Consider the following 9,561-nt stretch of genomic DNA (forward strand, 5'->3'; position numbering starts at 1 on the left):
CGAGTCGGACCCGACTCATAGCGACCCCTCCTTGGGTTGCCAAGGCGGTATCACTATGGAAGTAGATTGCCCAACCTTCCTTCTGAGGAGTGGCTGATGTTTGAACTGCCAGCCTTCTGGTTAGCAGCCAAGTGCCTTAGGCGATAGGCATGTATTTAAACAGTATCTGTTTTCTCTCAGAGATTTTTTTCTTTTTTTCCATTGAATCATGATACAGGTACAGAATAAATGCCCAGATCATATGTGCACAACTCAGTAATTAAAAAAACCAAACTCACTGCCAGCGAGCCCCTTTAGGTTTCCATGGTGGTAAATCATTATGGAAGTAGAATGTCCAGTCTTCCTTTTGCAGAGTGGCTGATGAGTTAAACACCAACTTTCTGGTTAGCAGTCAAATGCCTTAGGCACTACACCACCAAAAACCAAAAAACCAAACTCACTGCCATCAAGTCGGATCCAACTCATAGCAACCCCTCCTTGGGTTTCCAAGGCGGTGTTACTACAGAAGTAGATTGCCCAATCTCCCTTCTGAGGAGTGGCTGGTAGGTGTGAACTGCCAGCCCTCTGATTATCAGTCATATGCCTTAGGCACTACACTACCAGAACTCCTACTAGCCACCGGAGCTCCTACTATGTCAACAGTGCTCCTTAACTCAATAATTACACAAATAAATAAAACATTACCAGAATCCCAGAAGTTCCCCTCCTGCTCACTTTCAATCACTACCCCTTACTTCTCCCCAAAGATAACTAATGTCTTGACTTATAATACCACATATTAGTTTTGCTTTTGATATTTATGTAAATGGAATGATGACACAGTGTATTCTTAGTGTCTGGCTCTCTCTTCAACATTGTATTTTTGAAATTCATATTGTTAATGTGTAGCTGCAATTTATCTGGTGTAGTATTATATTTTATGAATACACATCAGTGTATACATTCCTCAGTTGTTTGGGTTGCTTGCATTTTGGGGCTATTACAGGTATGCTGCTCTGAACATTCTTGTACATGTCTGTTGATGCATGTGTACGCATTTCTGTTTGGTAAAATACCTAGCAGTGAGATTGTTGAGTTACAGGGAATCTTTACTTGTAGTGCATAATGTTAACCTGATTTCCACAGCAGTTATTCTAATTGACATATTTATCACGAGTGTATGAGAGTCTCCATAATTCTGTGTTTTTATCAGTACTTGTTGCTGACAGTTTTTTGTTTTCAATTTTAGTTATTCTGGTGGATGTGTAGTGGAATTTCAGTGATAATTCATTGTGGTGTTCATTTGCATTCCCCTAACAATGAGACTGGGACATTTTTGTAGGCTTACCAGCCATCTCTGTATTCTCTTTGATTAAGTTTCTTCTCATTTTTTAATTGTCTTGTCTGTTATTATTAATTTGTTAGAAATCATTCTGTATTTTGGATATATGCTCATTGTATGTTGTATGTTTCCCACATATCTTCCCCCACTCTGGTTATCTTTTCACTTTTGATGGTGTCTTCTATTAAATAGAACCGAGCTCTGGTGGTGCTGTGGTTAAGGCATTTGGCTGCTAACCAAAATGTTGCTAGTTCAAACCCACCAACCACTCTTCAGAAGAAAGATGACGCAATCTGCTTCCATAGAGATTTACGGCTTTGGAAACCCAGTAGGGTTGCTATGAGGCAGAATCAACTTGATGGCAGTGAATTTGGTATTCTTGAATAGAAGTTTATACTTTTTAATATGGTATCCGTTGTTTCCTTTATGATTAGTACTTTTTTTTTTTATCTTGTTTAAGAAGTATTTCTTGTGCTCACTTCAGCAGCGCATATACTAAAATTGGAACGATACAGAGAAGGTTAGCATGGCCCCTGCCCAAGGATGACATGCAAATTTGTGAAGCGTTCCATATTTTTTTGAATGTAAAACAAGCTCTTAAAATAAATTAAAAAAAGAAGTATTTCTCTACCTCAAAGTTACGAAGATATCTCATAATACCTTTTAGAAGCTTTATTATTTTGCCTTTGTATGGTTCACCTGCAGTTTGTCTTTATGTATTGTGATAGGGATAAATTTAATAATTTTTCCATATACATATTTATGACTCAAAACTATTTATTGAAAAGGCTGTCTTTTCTCCATTGCTTTGCATTGCTACAAATGAAGTGCTCATATATTATAGATCTATTTCTGGTTTCTGTTCTGATTCATTGGTCTGTAGTTTTAGAAGTCTCTTATGACTTATGCATGCATCTTTATATCTTCCCATCTTATTCTTTTCAGCAGTTTGCATTTCTATATACATGTTAGAATTAGTGTATCAATTTCCACACCTACACAAAAACATGCTGGCAATTTGAGTGGAATTCTATTCAGAATATAGATCTTGGGGAGACTTGACATTTTTACAACATTTTATTGATATATTTTCAGTCTTGCAGTATGTTCCTCCATTTATTTAAATCTTCTTTAATTTTCCTAATAATATTTTATAGTTTTGTTGTAGAAGTTCTCTGAATATAACATATGTACTTGATTTTTTTTTTCAGTTTTTATTGTGATTTGGGTGAAAGTTTACAGAGCATTCATTTTCCATACAGCAGTTTGTACACATTTGTTTCATGATACTGACTGCAATTCCTCACAGTGTAACAGCTTTCTTTCCACTTCTTCCTGGTAGTTTCCTCTTCCATGTGCCCTTCTCTACCATGCACTCCCACCCCCAAGCTATCACCCTGTGCAAACACTGCACTTTTGTTCTCCCACGATTAATCACTCTAAGGAATGTATCTACCTGATTTTAATGTTCACCCCATATGCCTGTCTGTTGTTTGGCTGGAAGCCACAGTAGTGAGTTGAGTTCCAGACCTAAAGGATAATTAGAGGCTATAGTCTCCAAGGTGTCACCAGGCTCTATGAGACCAGCAAACCTGGTCTTTTTTTTTTTTTTTTTTTAATGATTTTAAGGTTTGTTCCACATTGTTCTCCCACTCTATCCAGGATCTTCTGCACCAATCCCCATCTGAGTGGTTTACATGATAGCCAGGCATCATCTAGTACTGGTCTCATGGTTGTCTAGGCTGAGGATTCCTTTGACTAATTGTTTCCATACATCTTTGGTTTTCATCATTCTTCTGAATGAGGAGAGACTCATTGTTGCATCTCGATGGCTACTTGTAAGCTTTTAAGACCCCAGTTGCTACTCACCAAAGTAGGGTGTAGAACAATGTTTTGTGTAGTATGTTATGCCCATTGAGCTTAATGTCCCCTGCAACTATGGTTCTGAGTCCACAGGTCCAACTACTTGCTTCCTCAGGGTAGCTGGCTAGACCAAGAAGCCACCACAACCCTGCCCCTTGTCAGCTCTACTATAAACCTGGACATTCTTACAGCACCTACAAATATACATGTAGAAACATCGTCTGCCAACTGTATACATGGTCATGGGCACATTCTCCTCTGCCTAGACATATCTGATCATTCAGCCTGCTCACCCATCTGTTATTGCTTCCCATCACTGACAACACAGTACTGTACATACAGAAATATTCATCTTTATTTTCTGTACCTCTTTATGTTTCCCTCTTCCACAGTGCCACTGTGTTGATTACTCACTTTTGGTACATTGCCTTTCCCTTCACCCAAATCAGTACTTGTCTCTACCTATCTAGTAGTGTTCCTTCCCTTCCCTTCCCATCCATGGTAACCAACAAAGAAAATTTCCTTCCATGTATAAACCTTTCCTTGACTTTTTGCCATAGTGAGCTAATAAAATATTTGTCCTTCTGTAATTGACTTATTTCACTCAGCATAATGTCCTCTAAGTTCATCCATGTTATGCGGTGTTTTGCAGATTTTAGATTATTTTTTATTGTTGCGTAGTATTCTATTGTATGTATGTACTATAGTTTGGTTATCTATTCTTCTGTTGATGGGCACTTAGGTTGTTTCCATCTCTTTGTTACTGAGAATAGTGCTGCAATTAACATGAGTGTGCATATATCTGTTCTTATCCTGACTCTCATTTCTTTAGAATCTTTAGCTAGTAATGGGATTGCTGAACCAAATGGAATTTCTAATTCCAACTTTTTAAGGAATCACCATACTGACTTCCCCAGTGATTGTATCATTTTGCAGTCCCACCAGCAGTGTATGAGAGTCCCAGTCTCTTCACATCCTCACCAGCATTTGTTATTTTCTGTCTTGTTGAACTTTGCTATTAGTGCTGGGGTGAGTTGGTATCTCGTGGTTGTTTTGATTTGCATGTCTCTAATGGCTAATAAGGAGCTCTGGTAGCGTAGTGCCTAAGGCACTTGACGGCTAACCAGAAGGCTGGGGTTCAAACCCACCAGCCTCTCCTCGGAAGGAAGATTGGGCAATCTACTTCCGTAGTAATACTGGCTTGGAAACCCAAGGAGGGGTCACTATGAGTTGGGTTCGACTCAATGTGACATGACAACAACAACAACAATGGCTAATGATCGTCAGCATTTCTTCATGTGTTTTTTGGCTACCTGAGTATCTTTGGTGAAATGTCTATTCATGCTCTGCCCATTTTTCCATTGAATTATTTCTTTTTTTGTTGTTGAGGTGTTGGAGTTTTCTGCAAATTTTAGCAGTAAGTCTCTTGTCAGGTATGTCTTTGCCAAGTATTTTTTCCCAGTGTGTAGGTTCTCTTTTTACTCTTTTGCAGAAGTCTTTTGAAGCACATAAAAATTTAATTTTTAGGAGGTGCTAATCATCTAGTTTATCTTCTGCTTTCTGTCCATTTTGAATTATGCTTGATAGTCTATTTGTGCCATAAAATAGGGCCCCTAAATTTACCCCTATTTTTTCCTTGGAGAACGTTATATATTTAGGTTTCACATTTAAGTCTTTGATACATCTGAATTTAGTTTTGTGTATGGCGTGAGGTACAAATCTTGTTACATTTTTCGGCAAATGGATAACCAGTTTTCCAAGCACCATTTGTTAAAAAGACTATCTCTTCCTTATTTAATGGATTTTAGCTGACCGTAGGTTGATGGATCTGTTTCTGGGTTCTCAGTGCTATTCCACTGGTTTATATGTCTGCTGTTGTACCAATACCAGGCTGTTTTGACTAGTGAGGCTGTACAGCAGGTTTTGAGATCCAGGGGTGTGAGACCGTCTATTTTTTTCTTCAATAGTGCTTTGCCTATCTGAAGTCTCTTTCCTTCCCATATAAAATTAGTGATTGTTTTCTACATATCCTTAAAGAATGTTAGTGGGTTCTGGATCTGGATTGCATTGAATGTATAGATTGCTTTGACTAGTACTGACATTTTCACAATGTTAAGTCTTCCTCCTTACAAACATGGTATATTCTTCCATTTATGTAGATCTCTTATGGTTTCTTGAAGTGTAGAGTTTTACAGGTTTTTTTGTACAGGTCTTTTGTGTCCCTGGTAAGATTTATTCCCAAGTATTTCATTTTTTTTGGTAGCTATTGTGAATGGTATTAATTTCCTTATTATCTTTTCAGCAATCTCTTTGCTGGTGTAAAGGAATCCAACTAATTTTTATAGGTTGATCCTGCCACTGTGCCAAATCTCTCAGTTAGTTCAGTAGTTTTCATGCTGAGTCTCTTGGGTTTTCTAGGTATAGGATCATATCATCAGCAAATAGGGATAGTTTGACTTCTTCCTTACCAATTTGGATGCCTTTATTTTCACTTTCTTGCTTTATTGCCCTGGTTAGGACTTCCAATGCAGTGCTGAATAGAAGTGGAGATAGAGGGCATCCTTGTCTGCTTCCCATTCTCAAGGGGAATAGTTTCTGTCTCTCTCCATTGAGAATAATGCTAGCTGTTGGTTTTGCATGTTGTTGTTGTTGTTGTTGTTAGGTGCTATCAAGTCATCTCTGACTCATAGCGATCCTATGCACAGCAGAAAGAAACACTGCCCAGTCCCGCACCAGTTCCACGATCCCTACTAGACACCATCGCTGTAGCCACCATGTCAGTCCATCTCATTGAGGGCCTTCCCCTCTTTCATCGACCCTCCACCTTCCAAGCAGGACATCCTTCTCCAGGAAATGGTCCTTTCTGACAACATGACCAAAGTAGGTGAGACAAAGTCTGGCCATTCTTACTTCCAAGGAGCATTCAACTGTACTTCCTCCAGGACAGATTTGTTAGTTCTTTTAGCAGTCCATGGAACTTTCAGTATTCTTTGCAAGCACCACATTTAAAAGCATCAATTCTTCTTTGATCTTCTTTATTCATTGTCCAGCTCTCACATGCATATGAGGCGATTGAAAATATCATGGCTTGTGTCATGCGCACCTTAGTCTTCAAGGAGACGTCTTTGCTCCTCGCACTTGAAAGAGATCCCTTGCCCAGGGCTGTACATCACCTGATATCCTGACTGCTGCTTCCATTGGCGTAGATTGTAGAACCAAGCAATGTGAAGTCTTTGACAACTTCAGTCTTTTGTCTGTTTACCATGATGCGGATTATAGGTTCAGTTGTGAGAATTTTTGTTTTCTTTATATTGAGATGTAATCCATATGCAGACTGTATTCTTCAGTCTTCATCAGTAAGTTCTTCAAGTCATCCTCACCTTCAGCAAGCAAAATTGTGTCATCAGCATATCGCAGGTTGTTAATGAGCCTTCCTCCAATCTTAATGCCACGTTCTTTTCATATAGTCCAGCTTCTCGGATTATTTGCTAACCATATAGATTGAATTAAGTGTGGGGAAAGGATACAACCCTGACACACTCCCTTCTTGATTTTAAACCATGCAGTGTCCCCTTGTTCTGTTCAAATGACACCATCCTGGTCTACGTGCAGGCTCCTCATGAGTACAATTAAGTGTTCTGGAATTCCCATTCTTCTCAATGTTATCCATAATTTGTTATGATCCACACAATCAAATGCTTTTGCATAGTCAATAAAACACAAGTAAACATCTTCCTGGTATTCTTTTTCTTTTTTCTTTATTGTGATTTGGGTGAAAGTTTACGGAGAAAATTCACTTTCCATACAGCAATTCACACACATGTTGTCTCATGACATTGACTACAATTTACGCAATTGCAACTGCTCCCTTCCCACTTCCTCTAGATAGTTACCTCTTCCCTGTGTTCATCCCTCCATGTACTCCTGCCCGCTGAACTGTCTGTCCATGCATAAACAGGCCTTCTTTCTCCCATGATTATTCTCTCCAAGGTGTATATCTACCTCAAGTACATGTTCAACTCATATGCCTGTCTTTTGTTTGGCTGGAAGCCATAGGTGCGGATTCAGTTTCAAACATGAAGGGCAGTGAGGGACCATAGTCTCAGTGGTTCCACCAGGCTCTATCAAACCAGCAAACCTGGTCCCCCCTTTTTCTTTTTCCAAATGATTTTGAGTTTTGTTCCACATTGTTCTCCCTCTCTATCCAGCATCTCCTACATAGATCCCCCTCCGAGTGGTTGACAGTGGTAGCCTGGCACCATCTAGTTCTTTTGGTCTCGTAGTCATATAGGCTGAGGTACCAGCCCTGAAGACTAATTCTCTCCATGAATCTTTGATTTTCTTCATTCTTCTCTTCTCTGGATGAGGAGAGACCCATTGTTGCATCTAGAAGGCTGCTTTTAAGTTTTTAAGATCCCAGTCGCTACTCACCAAAACAGGAGGTGGAACAATGTTTTGTGTAGTATGTTATGCCAATTGAGCTTGATGTTCCCTGCAACTATGGTCCCGAGCCCATAGGTTCAACTACTCATTCCCTCTGGGTAGCTGGCTGTGACCAAGAATTGAATACAACCTTGTCCCTTGTCAGCTCTACTATACCCCTGGAAATTTTTATAAAACATACAAACACACTTGTAGAACCATTGTCTGCCAACCCTATCCATGGTGTTGGGTACACTCCTTGCTGCATAGACTTACCTAATAGTTCAGCCTGTCAACCCATCTATCCACCCTTATACCTGTGTTTGCCTTCACTGTCAACGCAGTACTGTATATGCAAAAGGGTTCATCTTTGTACCTCCCATGTACCTCTCTATGTCTTTCTCTTCCTCAGTGCCACCATGTTGATCACTCACATTTGGTACATTGCCCTTCTCTTCACCCCAAATCAATACTTATCTCTACCTATCTAACAGTGTTCTCTACCTTACCCTCCCACCCTTGGTAACAAACAAAGAAAATTTCCTTCTATATATAAACCGTTCCTTGACTTTTACAATAATGGACTAATATAATATTTGTCCTTCTGTAATTGATTTATTTCACTCAGCATAATGTCTTCCAGGTTCATTCATGTTATGCACTGTTTTGCAGATTCTACATTATTCTTTAGGGTTGCATAGTGTTCCATTGTGTGTATATACCATAGTTCGGTTATCCACTCCTCAGTTGATGGACACCTAAGTTGTTTCCATCTTTTGGCTATTGTAAATAGTGCTGCAATGAACATGGGGGTGCATATATCTGTTCCTGTCATGGCTCTCACTTCTTTAGGGTATATACCTAGTAATGGAATGGCTAGATCAATTGGTATTTCTATTTACAACTTTTTAAGGAATCCCCATATTACTTTCCACAGTAGTTGTACCATTTTACAGTCCCACCAGCAGCGTATGAGAGTCCCAATCTCTCCACATCCTCGCCAGCATTTATTATTTTCTGTGTCGTTGAATTTTGCTGCTAGTTCTGGGGCAAGTTGGTATCTCATTGTTGTTTTGATTTTCATCTCTCTAATGGCTAATATTTGTTGGCTGCCTGAATATCCTCCTTGGTGAAGTGTCTATTCATGTATTCTGCCCATTTTTTAATTGGATTATTTATCTTTTTGTTAGTGAGGTGTTGGAGTTTTCTATAAATTCTAGAGATAAGTCCCTTGTCAGATATGTCATTGCTGAATATTCTTCCCAATCTGTAGATTCTCTTTTTACTCTTTTGGAGAAGTCTTTGAAAGCACATAAAAATTTAATTTTCATAAGGTCTCAATCATCTAGCTTCTCTTCTGTTTGTGTCTTTTGGGTTATGCTTGATAGTCTATTTATACCATATATTAGGGCCTGTCAATTTGCCCCTAGTTTTTCCTTGAGGAACTCTATAGTTTCAGGTTTCATATTTAAGTCTTTGATCCATCTAGAGTTAGTTTTTATGTATAGTGTGAGGTACAGATCTTGTTTCACTTTTCTACAAATGGATATCCAGTTTTTCCAGCACCATTTATTAAACAAACATTCTCTCCCCCTTTTAATGGATTTAGGCCCTTTGTCAAATATCAGCTGACCATAGGTCGATGGATTTATTTCTGGATTCTCAATTCTATTACATTGTTCTATGTGTCTGTCATTGTACCAATACCAGGCAGTTTTGACTCCTGTGGCTATACAGTAGGTTTTGAGATCCGGCAGTATGAGACCTCCTACTTTGTTCTTCAATAGTGCTTTGCTTGTCTGTGGTCTCTTTCCTTTCCATATAAAGTTAGTGATTGGTTTTTCCATATCCTTAAAGAATGTTGATGAGATCTGGATTGGGATTGCATTGAATGTATAGATTGCTTTAGATAGAACTGACATTTTCACAATGTTCAATCTTCCTATCCACGAACA

At 38.9% G+C, this 9,561-nt stretch overlaps 1 protein-coding gene and 1 non-coding gene across 2 annotated transcripts in view; both read left to right on the forward strand.

Moving 5' to 3' along the window:
• Nucleotides 1-9,561, forward strand: part of ZGRF1 (zinc finger GRF-type containing 1) — a 169,624-nt gene that overhangs the window by 57,830 nt on the left and 102,233 nt on the right. The gene's annotated exons all lie outside the window — the stretch shown is intronic.
• Nucleotides 1,793-1,899, forward strand: LOC122149998. Its single transcript, XR_006163432.1, has one exon. It is a non-coding gene; the product is annotated as a U6 spliceosomal RNA (small nuclear RNA).

This window comes from Orycteropus afer, unplaced genomic scaffold (genome assembly GCF_000298275.1).
Source record: "Orycteropus afer afer isolate SDZICR_OR568_19922 unplaced genomic scaffold, OryAfe1.0 scaffold00071, whole genome shotgun sequence".
Taxonomy (NCBI): domain Eukaryota; kingdom Metazoa; phylum Chordata; class Mammalia; order Tubulidentata; family Orycteropodidae; genus Orycteropus; species Orycteropus afer.